At 42.3% G+C, this 18,647-nt stretch overlaps 1 protein-coding gene across 2 annotated transcripts in view; it reads left to right on the forward strand.

Moving 5' to 3' along the window:
- LOC126299516 (GTP-binding protein Rhes-like) overlaps positions 1-18,647 on the forward strand; it is a 441,951-nt gene that overhangs the window by 165,104 nt on the left and 258,200 nt on the right. The gene's annotated exons all lie outside the window — the stretch shown is intronic.

An 18,647-nucleotide genomic window follows, 5' to 3' on the forward strand; every position in this document is an offset into this window, starting at 1 on the left:
GATTTCCCTCCCTTTTATATAGCGTTTTCGTTTTAACTGAAGACATTGAAATACATCAAAAACTCGTCAATTTGATTTGCAGCTCCTTGTGTTGGCCGTGTTTGCAGTTAAAATTGTTGGATGTGATCTCCGTCGGTTATGCCAAACACCGTTTTTTCTCAGTACCCAAACATTTTTCGGCATCACTGTGCCATCATCAGTGGGTTTTCGTTTTTATTTATTCTATAACGTGAACATTTCTGTTAAATGATTATAAAATTATGTGGATGTTTAGTTCAAACAACAGACCATTTCTTTTTGTAAATACCTTTACATTTGGTGTGCATGAATTTTCCGGATCACTTGTGTGTTAATTACTACAGATAACTTGTCATCTGCAACCAAACGTTGTTGATGAGAAAGTTTTTTGCTGGGAGTTAACCTATCTTCTAGAATCTAATTTAGTTTGTCGCGATATTTTCGCGCCTATACTCGTTTTTACTTACGTGCTTCCTACACGAAAACGTAAATAAAAACGGATATAGGCGCGAAAATATCGCGACAAACTAAATTACGTTCTAGAAGATAGGTTAACTCCCAGCAACAAACATTCTCATCAAGAGCGTTTGGTTGCAGATGACAAGCTACTTGTAGTAATTAAGACACAAATGATCCGGAAAATTCATGCACACCAAATGTAAAGGTATTTACAGAAAGATATATTGTTTGAACTAAACATCCACACATTTTATAATCATTTCATAAAATGTTGCCATTACAGAATAAATAAAAACAAATACCCACTGATAAAGGCACAGTTGTGCCGAAACATGTTTGGGTACAGAGAAAAAACGGTGTTTTGCATAACCGGCGGACCTCACATCCAACAACCTCAAAAACTACATGTAGAATCGAAAAAAGTTACAATTAGAATTTTTTTGTCTCGGAGGGGTACATCCGATGGTACTACACTCGACCCGCCAAGTGGGGGGGGGGGGGGGGGAGACTTTTGTAGAATATTATCCTACGGCAGAATCTACATATCTTTTGTTTCGCCACAGATGGCGCTGTAATCGGAGGAATAGAAATGGGTATACGATCCTGATCTACGAGATGATACTCATGTGCCCCTGTATATCCATTGACACTTGGGATCTCACGGTAGGACAGGCCAGTATTTTATAGCTTGTTATTGGAAACCTCATTCGCAATATTGTGTTCTTGCGATATATCGAAAAGAGGACTACACGACGAGCCACCATGGACGTGTAGTGAACCACGACGTATCACACCAGGCAGAACACTGCGACTGGAGATCACGTATAGTGCAGACGTGGAACAGGTAGCTTATATAACCATTAAAATAGTTGCACAGTGTTTATTGCCTGCACACCTACCTATCATGTGGAGAACAGACGTCCAAGTGGACGATGAATGTTGAAACCACAGAAAAAACAGTTGAAATGAGCCTGATTTACAGAGAATGTAGGAGAAATGTTGAGGCTGCTGTTGCCTTATATGCCTGGCGTTTTCCAGAGAAAGCTCGCTCTCGTTCGTTCTTTTACGAGGCTGTGGGCGCCTTTATGTCTGTTGGCACCAGACAGACTGGCAAATGGAAACCAAGCAAACGTGTTCAGAAGAAGCTAATGAAATGACTGTACTAGGGTATGTGGACCACAACCCACGTTTAATCGCCCAGCAATTACATCGCGATTCCCGTACGTCCGTAGGCAGTATTTTGACAGTACTGCATCGTCATAAGTATCATCCATAACACGAGACACTTATTCAAGAACCCCATGGCGCCGATTTCCATAACCGAGTAGTGTTTTGTGAATGGGTACGCCAACAACTGCAAACGACCCCAACGTTCTTTGGCAAGGTATTATTTACCAGTGAATCTACATTCACTAACCATGGTAGCGTTGATAGGCACAACATGAATTACTGAGGTGTAGACAATCTCCAGTGTTTACGGCAAGTTGACCATCAGCATCCTTGGTCGGTTAACGTATACTGCGCCATCATGAGGAACAAATTCATTGGTCCGTATTTTATCAATGGCAATTTGAATGGACGCAAATATCGAATGTTAGTACTACAGGAAGTTGCCTTGGACATTCAGCAGCGTAAGTGATTACATCATGACGGTTGCCCAGAGTATTTCGCAACTGATGCACAGGACGTGTTGGACCGTGTCTACACTGCTCGGTGAATCGGCAGAGGTGTCCCTAGTAACTGGTCCGCTGGGTCGCCGGATTTTACGTCGCTGAATTTCTTTCTGTAGAGATACACTAAACTGTCGCTAATAAGTCCCGCAGTAGTCCGGCCTCTCAGTAAACTGGCACACTTCCAGCTTCTAGTCGTTCAACCTGAAATAACGCCAACAATAATTAAATTTCGTCTGAAACAATATTGTTATAATGTTCAACATTCCTGTACAATTTGAAATTGTGACTTTCCTTACGGAAACACGTTGTGCTAGACCTCAAGCAGAACTCGAAATTACATATAAACTGAACTGAGGTTCTTCGCAGAAAACCGTTGTTGCTGGCAGCAGTGTTGGTACAAATGGATCTGAGAACTATGGGACTTAACTTCTGAGGTCATCAGTCCCCTAGAACGTAGAACTAATTAAACCTAACTAACCTAAGGACATCACACATATCCATGCCCGAGGCAGGATTCGAACCTGCAACCGTAGCGGTCGCGCGGTTCCAGACTGTAGCGCCTAGAACCGCTCGGCCACATCGGCCGGCCAGCAGTGTTGGACGAGCAATTATTTGTGACCAGACTTCCGCAGAAAAGAGGTAGTCATAGGCCCACAAGAAAATTACGGTGAAACTGAAATAAGAGGACATAGGAGAAGAGAACATAAGGATATCTCAGACTGCTGGTGCTGAAGGTGGAGATGTCTTCCTGGAGTATATTATGCAACAATCACAAACATGGCAGGACCTATGAAGCGCTTGTAAAGCCGTTGTGTGATAAAGCATACTACCGTCGCGTGTCATCATGGAGACAACTAAAACTTTGTGATATGTTTCATAGTGAATGTCGACTGATACCAACATTCATGTACACACTCAAGGACTAAGTTTTCTGTAAAAATCAGGTATCTTTTGATTTGATAAAGTACAATCCCTTTGCGTTAACACTAAATTTTAGACACTAAAAAATTCAGCACTTCCGCTAATCCGGCACCCATATGTGCGAGGAATGCCCGGTTTAGGAAGAGTATTTAAAAGATAAGGTATACCAGCAAATGCCAACAGGCCTTGAAGACATGGTCGACCGCATCAAAAACGCCTGTGCTGACATTCCCGCAGATATGTTTCTGTCCTGTGAACGGTTACTTCAAAAGAGAATCACTAGGTTATTGAAGGTCACTCACCTTTTACACTCTGAATGGCCTCAGTGCTCTTGTTGCTGGATCATACCATCCTTCTTGACCACCAGACAGAGACTCGTCCATGCAAGCTTGGTACTCCAGTAAAAAGCTCAGAGGTCGCTCGACATGCCCTCTCAGGTGCCATGTACCACAATGTTGCTGGGTAATAGCCAAAGACGATAATCACACACAATACGGCTCGGACTTCCCCCTTTAAACTAAAACACCCTGTGGTTATAGTTAAAAATACTTTAAGTACCAAGAGCAGCCTTAAAATGACAGGTGCACTCACTGCGTCTTTTCTGTAAATTGGTTTTCAACCAGAAGTACAACTGGGGTTAGCACTTTTACAATCTTACAAGGTTCCTCAGAACGGGGTAGTGACTTATTTGAGATTTTCGTGTCGGTCTTCCCTTGGGCTCTGAAATTCTTATTGAAAGTGTATCTCTGATACGCAGTTTGGTGGGACTTCTACTGTGCTTGCATCGCTCCAGCTCTCTTTGATTTGCATGGTCAGTATTAAACTTTGCCAACCTCCATTCGTCCAGTACGGCTTCAGGAGTAACTTTCTCAGAATAAGCGGGCACTACAGCCATCAGTGTCGTCTTGTGGGCCTAAGGAAAGGCAGTATTAACTGCTAGGTTCACCCAAGGAACAGCTGTTCTAACTTTGAGTTCGAAAATGGAATGTTACTTCCGATTAAGAAACAGCCTCTCAAGGAAAGAAGACTAAGGAAATTAAGAAATGGTAGTCTTGTGTGGTATGCCTTTCTTAAATCAAAAATCTCTTAAATTCCCCCAGAACAAAAGCAGGTGCTTTATCACTCACTATACACTTATGTGCCTCAAATATGCCTAGTCGTTAGTCCAGCTATTACTCCTCCAGTCGGCATCATCCATACGAAATGCAAACAGGCATGAGTGACAACGAGCATATATTTATTACCCTTCTGCGAGAGGAGGCAGCGGCCCTACATAATAATAATAAAAAAACAACAGGGAGTGAAGAAAACCACTGCATGTGTTGGAATACAGTCTGGTAAACTTACAAGCTTCACAATGATACGTCCTTCTTTAGGGATGGCCAAGTAAGTTATTATTTAATTTTGTGCATATATACAGTCCCAGGCCCACGCACAGCACAGACTCATGAAAATATTTGAAAATTTTTGGCACTATGTCCCATGGAAGGCAGATTTTCACTCTGTTAGTTCCAAGAGCAAGACAGCAGAGCAAGCCCTTTTGTAGGTGGTAACCGGGCCCTTCCTACCTAATGAGAAGTCTCTTTTCAACACCTGGAGACTAAGGTCTTGTACTTGTGTTTCCTTGAGATCTCCAAATGAGGACTGTATCTCAGTTAATGCAGTGGAAACCAAGTCCCGCCCTCGATGTCTTCAGGATTAACAGATACTCAACATCCTCTTCAAGCATGTGGCTTAGAGCATCGACCACCGGATTGTCAAAGCCTCTTAAATGTTTGATAGAGAAAAGAATGACTGAAAGCGGAAAAATGTAGCCCAAGGGTCAATGTTCAATATAGAACTTGAATTTTTCTAGAGCAAAGAAGAATGCCAACATCTCTAATTCATAGACTCAAAATTTTACCTCAGCAGGGGACGAACACCTGGAGTCATACGCACCAGTCCGTCTGTCATAATCTTGTTCCTGTAGCAAAATTGCCATGATGCCTGAATTGGTCTGGACTGTGAACTGCCAATCAGAAACTGGGGTATCCAGAACAGGGGAATTACTTAAGGCAGATTTCAATGCATCCTAGGCCGCCTGCTGGCTTTCAGTCAAGTGAAACGCCTTCCCTTTCTTAGATAAATGGTTCAAAGATGTTGCCAGAGAGGCAAATTTAGTCTCCAACTTCCTAGAAAGACTACACCATTCTTATCAAGTGGACGGATACTTTCTTATCTTTAGAGGGTCGGAACTTATTGATCGCATTAGTTCGCCCCTGGTCTATTTTAACCCGATGCGGCAACACTAAATGTCCTTGGAAGCAGATTCTTCATGTGCCATATTAACCATAGGTGTTTTTACGGGGAGACCTGCGCCATGAAAACACGCCAACACTTGGTGGACATGCTCTACTTACCAGAAAATTTTCCACTATACATCATTATGAATGAAATTTTCACTCTACAGCGGAGTGTGCGCTGATATGAAACTCCCTGGCAGATTAAAACAGCTTTAATTCCGCCAACTGTGAGGACGGGTCGTGAGTCGTACTTGGGTAGCTCAGTCGGTAGAGCACTTACCCGCGAAAGTCAAAGGTCCCGAGTTCGAGTCTCGGTCCGGCACACAGTTCTAATCTGCCAGGAAGTTTTATATCATTATGTCTTCCGGGCAATTCAAATTTCAAATCCCCCAAATACGATCCACACAAGCGGCTTATAGTGAAATTGCGTGCTTATGGGATATCGTCTCAATTATGTGAGTGGATTCGCGATTTCCTTTCATTGAGGTCACAGTTCATAGTAACTGATTAAGTCATCGAGTAAAACAGAAGGGATTTCTGGAGCTCCCCAAGGTAGTGTTATAGGCCCTCTACTGTTCCTTATCCATATAAACGATTTAGGAGACAATCTGAGCAGCCTTCTTATGTTGTCTTCAGATGGTGCTGTCGTTTTCGTCTATTAAAGTGATCAGAAGATCAAAATAGCGTGCAAAACGATTTCTAAAATACATCTGTGTGCTGCGAAAATTGGCAAATCACTCTAAATAAAGAAAAGTGTGAGGTCATCCACATGATTGCTGAAAAGAATCTGTTAAACTTCGGTTACCCTATCAATTACTCAATTCTAAAAGCAGTAAATTCAACTCAGTACATAGGAATTACAGTTACGAGCAACTTGAAACTGGAAAGAACATACAGAAAACTTTGTGAGAAAGGCAAAGCAAAGACTGCGACAGATCTACTAAGGAGGCTGCCTGCACTAGGCTTGTCCGTCCTCTTTGGGAGTACTGCTTCGCAGTTTGGATTCCTTACCAGACAGGATTAACGGAGTATATCGAGAAAGTTCAAAGAAGAGCAGTATGTTTTGCATTATCTCGAAATAGGGGAGAGGGTGTCACTGACTTGATACAGGATTTGGTCTAGCTACAATAAAGACTTTTCCGTTGCGGCGGAAGCTTCACATGAAATTTCAGTCACCAACTTTCTTCTCCGAATGCGAAAATATTTTGTTGATAGCAACCTACACAGGGAGAAGTCACCTGCGTAATAAAATAAGAGAAATCAGTGCCTCCACGAAGAGATATGGGTGTTCGTTTTCTTTCCCTCGCTGTTTGACATTGTGAAGGTGGCTCGACGAGCCCTCTACCAGTCATTAAAGAGTGATTTCCGGGGTATCCATGTAGATGTAAATGTAGGGATTGAAAGTACAGCCACTCTGGTATATAAACAATAGGAAACAGATTAAACGCACTTACGTTCGCATCAAAAGGAGGTAATACTCTTTGGATCCTCAGCCAAAGGAATTTAGTGGTAAACTTGGTTGATGTCTAGAACAGTAAGGCATCTTTCTCAGAAATCCAAGAGGAGCAGTCGTGGAGTTCAGGTAAGCGAACCAAATCCTAACTGACCTTTTTTGCTTTAGGGCCCTATAATCCACAACTGGCCTGAACCTTCAGCTGTTAGCCTCAGGAACCAGGAACACCAGCGATGCATAAGGCTAGGTCGATGCCCTAATTATCCCATCACGTAACATCTTATCAACCAACCGGCACAGGAACTTCACTTCATGTGACGACACCCGACAAGGATCTTGGCGCAACAGTAGCTGACCTGACAGCTGTATCCGATACTTTATTTTGTCCGTTACCCTTAGCTTATTAGTGAGGTCACTGCGAAACTCCCTAAGCACTGGTGTAATGGCTCACGATGTTGTAAATGACCAAGTTGAAATTAGGCACACTCACAGTATACATTATACATGCCCTGAACACCGCAATGTTCACAGAGTTTATACAACTTATCAGACCAGTATTTAGAATAAAAGTAATAACCAGCATAAACTAAAACCACTCCAGAATCCTGAATATAATCACAGCCCAGCCAAAAGTAACTTTACTGGTCATGATAAGCTATCAGTTTTACAGTACGCTCATACCCAGGCAAGTTATGTTAATAGCTGAGCATTCAAACTGTAACAATCTCGACTCACAGATTGCTATAAAGAAAATACAGAAAAGTATGTGGTGGTTCCTAAAAGGCCAGGTACTATTCAGAACAGAGACGTTGCTCCCAGAATACAAAAGGCACAAACACGTTCTTGGACGAGCAGCACACACATAGTGAAGTCTGTATCTTGCAATCACCTTCTCCATATTACAACCTCTCTGTAAGACTTGACTTCGATTATGTCCGATTTTCCTCTGGTGTCAGCTAACCGCGAAATTAGTTTTCCCTGAACGACAACCACGAGCCAAATGCCCAGATCCATCGCAGCTGTAACAAGCTCTTCAGACTAAGATAGTACTGTCATTAGGTTCTGGGGCACCTTACATTCCGTACTGAATCATCCCAGGAGAATCCCTTTGATCACGTCTTTCACCAGCAAATCTGATGCTTTCTGTGTTAGTGACTGCCTTATACAGATCAGTGAAGGTTACCCCAGCAAATAATATCCGTGAATGGCCATCCAGTTATATCCCTTTTAAGGTATTTACAACTTCGCCATCCATGAACCAAACTTTCTGGGCAACACCGGCCATCCGAATTTGTTGCATACACCATGTCAACATTTCATTACGCGTCTGCACTCAAAAGAAATACTGACTAATTAAGTTAATCCTAACCCTACTTGATAGTCTTTCCCATACAACCTTTTCTCATACCTCTCCAGCTATACCACACTCATACAAGATGACATCTTTCGGCTCAAACAACCATAAAACAAGGGTTATAAAATCTGAAAAATTACTGAATGCTTGATCTTAAGAATATCAGCTTGGATTTTCAAGGTCACAGAGAACCACAACAATCGACTATTTCTTGAACAATTGAGAGATCATCAGCACCACGAACACCAGCAAAATTAGCATGGGTAACTTAGCAAAATCATGCTCTATGTACCCACCATTCTCCTATTGATCCCACTGTTAATCTCACCCATATTCTCAAGAGGTAGATCGCCCTCCTCTTCTTTGCTAAACGAAGAAGTACCTCACAGTAATGCATTCAACTTCATTCGTAATTCAATAGCAGTATTCTGCAAATGATTAATCACGTCAGTCTCTTCCTGACTAGTGTTAACTATTTTCAAGTGCTAAATACAGTTGCAGCAATTGTTAATTTGCACTTGATACATAGCACAGGACAGTTTACTACATACCAAGAACTGAATATTCCCCCCTATGCTTGAGAGAGAGATGGAGCAAACCAATAGCGTGGCACTCACACCACCACCACGGCCTGTGGTGGCTTGCAGGGATCATGCCACTGCCTTGCACACCTGCGCACTCATCTCAGCGGTGCTTCGCTCTTGCGACTGGCCATGTGTCCAGAGCTCATATTTCAACTGCTTCCTCTTTAAATAAGTTATGCACAGGACATTGAATTATGAAGTTGCTTAACCTGTGAGTTCGCGGGAAAGCATTACGTGTATGCATATGAGTGTGTGTGTGTGTGTGTGTGTGTGTGTGTTTTCATTATTTTGATGCTTTCAGATGTGGAAGTATTACAAGTTCCAACATTTACTTAATTTTTGTTTTGATAGATATCTCTGAACATGATGAAAAACTTCACATCATTCAGCTACTTTTTACTATATACGATTCTGTATTCACCAGGCGGTTCATTTCATTCAGCAGATCATGTAATTTCATCAGCGAATCTTATCATAGATATCTCTTCACCTTGAATTTTAATCCTACTCTTGAGCCTTTCTTTTATTGCAATCATTCTCTCTTCGATATATAGATTGAACAGTAAGGGCGAAGGGTTACATCTCTGTCTTACACCTTTTTTAATTCGAGTACTTCGTTCTTGATGTTCCACTCATTCATTCCCTCTTAGCTATTGCATATAGCTTACCCTATTTCCCTCACAATTTTGAACATCTTGCATCACTTAACATTGTCGAACGCTTTTTCCAGGTCGATAAATCCTATGAAACTGTCTTTTTCTTTGGTCTTTCTTCCATTATCAACCACAAGGACAGTATCTTTACCTTTCCCAAGGCCAAATTGATCATCATCTAACACATCCTCAACTTTCTCTCCCATTCTTCTGTATATTATTCTTCTCAGAAACTTGTATGCATGAGCTGTTAAGCTAATTGTGCGATAATTCTTGCACTTGTCTGGTCTTGCAGTCTTCGGAGCTGTGTGAATGACATTTTTCTGAAAATCACATGGTATCTCGCCAGGCTCATACATTCTACTTGGGAATTCCCATTGCACTCTTAATGTTACCACCCTTGATTTTAATTTCACCGAAGGTTGTTTTGACTTTTATATGTGCTCAGTTCGTCCTTCCGACAATCATATCCTTAGCGTTTTCCTTGAATTTTTTGTGCAGCCATTTCATCTTAGCTTTTCTGCACTTACTGTTCATTTCATTCCTCAGCGACTTTTATTTCTGTTTCCTGAATTTCTCTAACATTTTTGTACTTCCTTATTTCACCACTGAGCTGAAGTATTTCTTTTGCTACCCAAGATTTCTACGCAGTTTCCTTCTTTGTTCCTATGTTTTTTTTCGACTTTTGTGATTGCCCTTTTTAGAGATGTCCATTTCTCTTCAGCTATACTGCCTACTGAGCTATTCCTTATTGCTGTACGTATAGCCTTAGAAAACTTCAAGCGTATCTCGTCATTCCTTAGTACTTACACATCACATTTCTTTGTGTATTGATTCTTCCTGACTAATGTCTTAAACTTCAGCTTAATCTTCATCACTACTAAATTGCGATCTGAGTCTATATCTGCTCCTGGGTACGCCTTACAATCCTTTGTCTGATTTCGGAATCTCTGCTTGACCATTTTGTTACCTAATTGAAATCTTCTCGTCTTTGGGACGACGGTCGTTTACTACTGCGACAAAATAAAACACCTACAGCCATCCTTATGAATTTATTTTATTTTGTTGGGACCAGTTTCAACTCTTCAGTGCACCATCTTCAGGCCTGCATCCATAAAAGAGTAACGATAGCATTATCAATTTCTCAATCAAGTTACATAGAAACATATTAAATACAGAATGAGACACAATTGCAAGACTCTACAAGTAAATTTACACCAAATATTTGACAGAACGAACAGATACATCCATTGTCATATATCTAAAATATACCAAATCGAATTTCCACTCAACACATTGTACAATTATGCTATCTATTAAAAGCTTCTTTAAATAACTATTCATGGTATTTATTGGCCAATTGGACATACATTATCTGCACAACCCTGAGATAACAAGGTACAATCGTGTCAAAGTAAAGCCACATTATTAATTGACCACTGGGGAGGCCACACACCATGCCTATAATTAAAACGTGAGTAATTGTAGTTTTTCCGTCTGACGTAAACTGTGAACGTGTGACAGCAACCTCTGTCCGCTCCTCCGCCCTCTTTGACAAAGTGGTTGACAGTGTAAGGGTGATCTCTTATAGCGGAAGTCTTCGGCCTCCAATGCTTATGACCTTTACTCAAAATTTAAGCACTGCCGGGGTTCCAATTCGGGACTGACGATGTTTTAGTTAGTAATCAACTATGCTGCTCATAGACCACGGGTGACCAATTTGTTTTAATGGCCAGTAAAGTATTGGGTTGTGATTGAATTTTTCGTTTTGAATAGCTGCTTATCAGTCATGCGTCCAAGGTCAATAATCGTATGCGACGTGACCAGTATTCAGTTTGGTCAAACTGCAAGAGAGAGTTGGTAGCTATACTGAGATGAAATTTCAAAAATTAAGTCAAGAGATAATGTGTGAAACGAAGTACTAAAAACTTGTTAGGAAATACATGTGTGGAATATACTTATTTGAAGAAGAAGAAGACGAGAGGAACATTGTAGAACTACAATGAGCTGCACAGCGAACCATAACTAGAAAATGCAAATCATGTTGTAGAAAATGTTAGATGTCGTAACTACTTAGTGATGAAAAGCTTAACACAGTAGAGGAAAAGTTGGAGAATAGCAAACCAGTCGAAAGAGTGATGACTTAAGACTGATCCAAAGCCAACTAATACCATTGTTCTGTAGTAAAACAATAAAAAGAAAAAAAAATCAGTTATAATGAATTCAAAAGGAATATATCGAAATAGCGTTTTTGGAACACAGAGATACAAATTAACTCAAAACACTTCAGCATTTGTCGTGAAAGACAACCAAAGAATCCCCATGAGAATATTTACAGGGAAACAGATTAAAAGGGAAGATAGGTATAGCATCAGCAAAAACTACAGAGGAAAGGGAAACCGAAAAAGATAAATAGAGTTCTGAGCAAGAAGAAAGGTTGAAAACTATGTAATATTAATTTTTTGCATGACTCATGTTTGGCTGGAATCAAATGAAATGAAACACAACTATAGTGATAATAAAGTGCAGATAAAAGTAATTAATGTTACGCTATATGAAGCTGCTTTGAGCTGGGGAGACGAAAGTCATAGGATGGCGATATGCACCCATAGGGTTGGTGGTAGTACCGCGTGCACAAGTTATAAAAGGGCAGTGCATTGGCGATGCTGTCATTTGTTCTCAGGTGATTGATGTGAAAAGGTTTCCGCCGTGATTACGGCCGCACGGGGGAAATTAACAGTCTTTGAAAGCGGAATGGTAGTTGAAACCAGACGCATGGGACATTCCGTTTCGGAAATCATTATCGAATTCAGTATTCCGAGATCCACAATGTCAAGAGCCTGCTCAGAATACCATATTTCAAGCATTACGTCTCTCCGCGGACAACACAGTGGCCGATAGCCTTCAATTAACAGCCGAGAGCGACGGCGTTTGCGTAGAGTTGTCAGTGCTAACAGACAAGCAACACTGCTTGAAGTTACTGCAGAAGCGGATGTGGGACGTACGACGAACGTATCCGTTAGGACAATGCGGCGAAATCTGGTGTTACTGGGGTATGGCAACAGAAGAACGACGCGAGTGCCTTTGCTGACTACACGACATCGCCTGCAGCATTTATCAGCTGGACGCTAGACGACTGGAAAACCATGACCCGATCATATGAGCCCCGGTTTGAGATGATAAGAGCTGACGGTAGGGTTTGAGTGTGGCGCAGACCCCACGAAGCCATCGACCCAAGTTAACAACAAGACACTATGCAAGCTGCTGGTAGCTCCATAAGGGTGTGGGTTGTGTTTACATGGATTGGACTGGATCCTCTGGTCCAACTGAACCGGTTATTGACTGGAAGTGGTTCTTTTCGTCTACTTGGAGACCATTAGCAGCAATTCAAGGACTTCATGAGCCCAAACAACGATGGAGTTTTCATGGATGACAGTGCACCATTTCAACGGGACCCAATTGTTTGTGATTTATTTGAAGAACGTTCTCGACAATTCGAGCGAATGATTTTGCACACCAGATCGCCCGTCATGAATTTCAGCGAACATTTATGAGACACAGTCGAGAGGTCCTGCACAAGGAGGACTTCCACAATTATGGATGCTATAGATGCAGCACGGCTGAATATTTCTGTAAGGATCTTACAACGACATGTTGAGTTAACGTCACGTCCAGTTACGGAACTACGCAGGGTAAAAGGAGATCCGACAAGATATTAGGAGGTATCCCATGACTTTTGTCACCTCAGCGTACAGTTTTGCAGTATACTGTCACCAATAGCTCAAAATTAAGTGTTTGTCTCGTAAGAGCAGTTGCTCGTACACCAGTGTGGTGTATCAATGCTACTACATCTGTTGCATATATCAAGTCGAGCACCAAAAATGTGGTAAATCGATATTTTACTGAGATACAGATAATAATTAATTGTTCCTTTTTCGCTGGGCTTCAATACTGATTGGCATTAAAGTCACCTTTCGCTGAAATAAGACTTCTAGTCTTCGATGTGGCAATACATGTAAATAACTAAAAGATGAATAGGAATGGTAATTTGTGAAAATAGGAATTGAATATAAAGTACATAAGGGGTGTTGGATCCAGGGTGCAATGACGAGGCTGACATGTGTAATGACTGGGTTTGTAGCACGCTATGATCCCTCTGATGAGCTACCTGGATTTTAATCCCAAGATCATCTTGTATCGTCCGTCGACGGTGAAGAGTTAGCCGTCGGTAGACGATGATCTACGGCGGCATGTGTGATGCGCTACTGCCACGCGTGCAACTGGTGAGCGTTTCGTACCTGGCGGATGAGAGGCAGCTGTCATCCCCTGTAAACTTTGCTATTTTTCGCGATTCGCGCAGATTAAGACCTTTATCCGCTTACAGAGGCTATACAGCCGTGCCTCTTGACCGTTCAGCCATCTGGCTCTCAGCAAACCGGCAAGATGACGTCAACATGGAGCTACAGGTAAGAGTTATATTGCGTTTTAAAAGTGGGCAAGAAAGATACAGAAATAAAAACCTTGCCGCATGGAGCGGAACTGCAGAAGCAGTATCAAAGTAATCAGAGCTGGGGATGCTCATGAGTAAGACTCGATGGCAACTGAGTCAGAACTTCTCATCTGTAGGGGAATCGTACTACAGCAACGGCGGCGCCGGTGTGACAATTGGAAGACTGCCATCATGAACAGTAATTAAGGTGATCTCTCATAAAAATGTACATGACTCAATGAAGTGCAGCATGACAGTAAAGCATAGAATAGACTGATGCAAAGTCCTCTTACTATATCTTGATACAAAGAGGTTCGATCCCAAATTTCCATAGGAAGCCTCAACACAAAAGCCTTCTTCCACTCCACAGGTCGGCCATTTTGATCCACACAGCCCCCACCCCCCTCCATTAGTCTTTTTCCGAGTGCTGAACTTTTGTCATGTCATGTTATCAATGGTTGACGATAAATCAGAGGCAACCAACAAAGGATTTTCCCATGGAAGTTCTCATATTCATTCCTTCTGTTTGCTGCAGTAACTGAAAAGCCCCTAAAAGCTTACACTTGAGCTCAGGTTTTCTGGACTTCGCCATTGCCATTCCCCACAAACGTTCGCAAGGTGTCACAAGCTATGGAAAAAAAAAAAATTGGTCAGCTTTTGGTCAAATAACATACGAATATAAAGTGACACATACTAAGCCGTTACGGTTAATGGTACAAATGGTCCATGAAACATAAAACTACCTTAGAAGCCAGGCTGAAGACTCGTGGCATCCTCTGACAAGCTTGCGCATTCGACTGGATCGGAGTGAACGCCGGGTGTTTGGACACATGCAATAAAGACTAAAGTAGTGCGACCGTTTTGTTTCTCAAGAAGGCGCTGGTTGAGCGAAAGTATGAGTTTTCCTAGTACAGAAACCATCAAGGCGTTCCGAGGCCCAGGGATCACTAACTTGTATGGCCAGAATTTCTCTCTTGACTCAAACAAAATTAGCGGTGTATGGTGTCTATCGATCACCAGCCCTTCGTGGAAAGGTTTCTCTAGTAAATCTCTTGGCACATCCACCCTGACCATCACTAGCCTATCGACATATTCTTCACCAGAAGCAACAAAAACAAATTTTCATTCCTTTTCCATGCAGTGGCAGTGCACCTCAGTCACACAGTGCCTATCATTATTTCACATTTACTTCAGTAGCTAACAGAGATGATGATTCAAGATGAAAGTATCTATGTTAACAAATAATTATACACCGCCGGAAGACAATGTCTATTTTGATCCGATGGTGGCTTATGCCACCTGGGGGATAGTCTGTGTACTATTTCAGTATCGTCCGCCAACATATAGCTTAGTGGCACAGCTACCAGAGTGCCACTTGCGTCTACCGTTTAATAGGAAATGCTCACTGCCCGGCTAAGTATGGTGCAAACGTGTGAAGCAAGCTGGCAACCATGCATAGAGACGCACTGGTGCTTCGTACAGCCAATTGAGCGACTGAAAAGGGGTCAAATCGTGGTCCTCCGAGAGCCGGGATGGTTGTGGTCATATGGTCGACAACATATAGAAGTTTGGGCCAGGCTCTGCGTGGAGCTCGGATAGCCAAATGGTACGGCGAGAGATGTTCTGAAATTGCAGGATCGAGTCCCAGTCCCACAGAAATTTTCACTTTCCTCTTTGCATTATAGAGCTGATGGTATTCCATTTTTGTAATTGGGAAAACATTGCACATCGTTAAAAGACACTGTAAACTGTAGTGCAGTACCTGGAAGCATGAATCCTCTTTGTTGTGTCAACGACACCATCCTATAAATAATGTGCAATATGCGTTACATTTATATACTGTTCTGTACATTAGCCAAGACAGAGAAGTTTGTGATGTACTGTAGAAACAAGAAACCTCGACGAAAACTGGCAACAAAATACAACCAAATAATGACATGTTGGCAAACATCTTCCCCATTTGCGACAATTCAGATGTATCTCAAGAGGTGAGAGCATATGTCCTTATGAATTTTTGTCCTCAAAATCACAAATACTATCATTTACCAGTGTAAATCCTTTTTCCCTTCTAAACCCTTGTAGTTAAATACCGCATAGGCTTGTCAAAGTATAATGAACAATAGCAAGATGTTGTACGGCTATTACGTTAAGGGTGATAGACAATTCCTACACTACAATGGTTGCTTAAATAGATTTGTTAAAATTATAAAACATAAAACTGAATGAAACGTCAATAGTCCGCAGTAGCTGTGTTAATTTAAGTCGCTTAGAGACCCACACAACAGGTTTCGCAACTTTTAAGTAGGTTCTTCTGGCGTATATAAATTCTACGTCACATTATATAGGGAGTTGTTGCAGGACGCTGAAGAGTAACAGTTGGCGTGAGTAGGCATAGTTCTCAATCCTCCTCAATTGACAAAATCCATAATCTACATCTACATTTATACTCCGCAAGCCACCCAACGGTGTGTGGTGGAGGGCACTTTACGTGCCGCTGTCATTACCTCCCTTTCCTGTTCCACTCGCGTATGGGTCGCGGGAAGAACGACTGCCGGAAAGCCTCCGTGCGCGCTCGAATCTCTCTAATTTTACATTCGTGATCTCCTCGGAAGGTATAACTAGGGGGAAGCAATATATTGGAAACCTCATCCAGAAACGCACCCTCTCGAAACCTGGACAGTAAGCTACACCGCGATGCAGAGCGCCTCTCTTGCAGGGTCTGCCACTTGAGTTTGCTAAACATCTCCGTAAATATATCACGCTTACCAAATAACCCTGTGACGAAATGCGCCGCTCTTCTTTGGATCTTCTCTATCTCGTCTGTCAACCCGACCTGGTACGGATCCCACCCTGATGAGCAATACTCAAGTATAGGGCGAACGAGTGTTTTGAAAGCCACCTTCTTTGTTGATGGACTACATTTTCTAAGGACTCTCCCAATGAATCTCAACGTGGCACCCGCCTTACCAGTAATTAATTTTATGTGATCTTTCCACTTGAAATCGTTCCGCACTCCCAGATATTTTACAGAAGTAACTGCTACCAGTGTTTGTTCCACTATCATATAATCATACAATAGAGGATCCTTCTTTCTATGTATTCGCAATACATTACATTTGTCTATGTTAAGGGTCAGTTGCCACTCCCTGCATCAAGTGCCTATCCGCTGCAGATCTTCCTGCATTTCGCTACAATTTTCTAATGCCGCAACTTCCGACACTATCTACTAGGTCATTTATATGTATTGTGAAAAGCAATGGACCCATAACACTCCCCTGTGGCACGCCAGATGTTACCTTAACGTCTGTAGACGTCTCTCCATTCAGAACAATATGCTGTGTTCTGTTTGATAAAAACTCTTCAATCCAGCGACACAGCTGGTCTGATATTCCGTAGGCTCCTACTTTGTTTATCGGGCGACAGTGCTGAACTGTTTAGAACGTCTTCCAGAAGTCAAGGAAATTCAGTTGGGAGCCTGTATCTACTATTTTCTGGGTCTAATCTGTGTTAAAATCACCAACTGTCTTCACTTTACCAATTAAAATAAATTCCAGTGGGCCTATGTCAAGCAACAGGCGATGACACAGACCCTCAGGAACATCATCATTGATGATGAATTTATCGATTGAAGAGGACAGAATTTTTCACAGTCATGCCAACGGTTACTGTGCAGAGTTCTGTAATAACTCTCTCTACCATGTGACACAGCGTTCATATACACCAGAAGATGAAACTTAAAAATGTTACGAAACCTGCTCTGGGGGTCTCAATCGACTTAAATAAATACCAGTGAAACAGACTATTGAATTCTGATTCAGTTTTGCAAAAAAACTGCTTCAAATGGCTCTGAGCACTATGGGACTTAACATCTGAGGTCATCAGTCCCCAGGAACTTAGAACTACTTAAACCTAACTAACCTAAGGACATCACTCACATCCATGCCCGAGGCAGGATTCGAACCTGCGATCGTAGCGGTCGCGCGGTTCCAGGCTGAAGCTCCTAGAACCGCTCGGCCACACCGGCCGGCTTCAGTTTTACACTTTAAATTGTCAGTCAATCATATATAACTATTTTAGCTGTGACTGCCCTAGTTTCAAAATTATCTGTGCTGTGTTATGGTGTACCCTTATCAAACAGTCTTCATACTGCAACTTCGCCAAGGCTTTATACTGTGACAAATAGAAATTAAAATACGACAAGCGATATGATTTATTTGATTGAGCTATGGACACAGCTGGCGGGTCGTTACCGTCCATCTAATATCCAGTAGAAAAAGAAATGCTGTCGAGTAGCTTGCTCCTGCCTAAAGAGCACAGTTTTCCAGATGAACAAAGGTCCGACGCTTTATTGTTAACTCTCTGGTGAAAAGGTTCGTGTGACTGTTTGTCAGGACTGTCGAAAGATAAGAAAGTGCGAGTTTGTTTACTCTGGCGCCACACATGACAGTGCAGGCTGGACGCAGACAGAGTCGCGCCTATGCGCAGCAGGCTATCCGCTGTCAGGCGCCACAAACACTCTGGGCAAAACATTCTGAGGGCAGATTGCTGGCAGCGCGGGGCCGCTCTCGCACAAGGTGCCTCCTTTGTTCTCCTCCGAGAATATCCCAGCCAGCAGCGCGCCACCCCCGCACAAAGGCTGAGGCGCGACACCGCGCCGCCCCTGGCTTGTAGGCTTGTGTTGCACACCACTGCCGCAGTTCCACTTCTACTTTCCCGATGGCATTATCAGTACCGGCAACTTGCATCCAACGACATTACTCT

Source organism: Schistocerca gregaria, chromosome 1 (assembly GCF_023897955.1).
Source record: "Schistocerca gregaria isolate iqSchGreg1 chromosome 1, iqSchGreg1.2, whole genome shotgun sequence".
NCBI classification, from domain to species: Eukaryota; Metazoa; Arthropoda; class Insecta; order Orthoptera; family Acrididae; genus Schistocerca; species Schistocerca gregaria.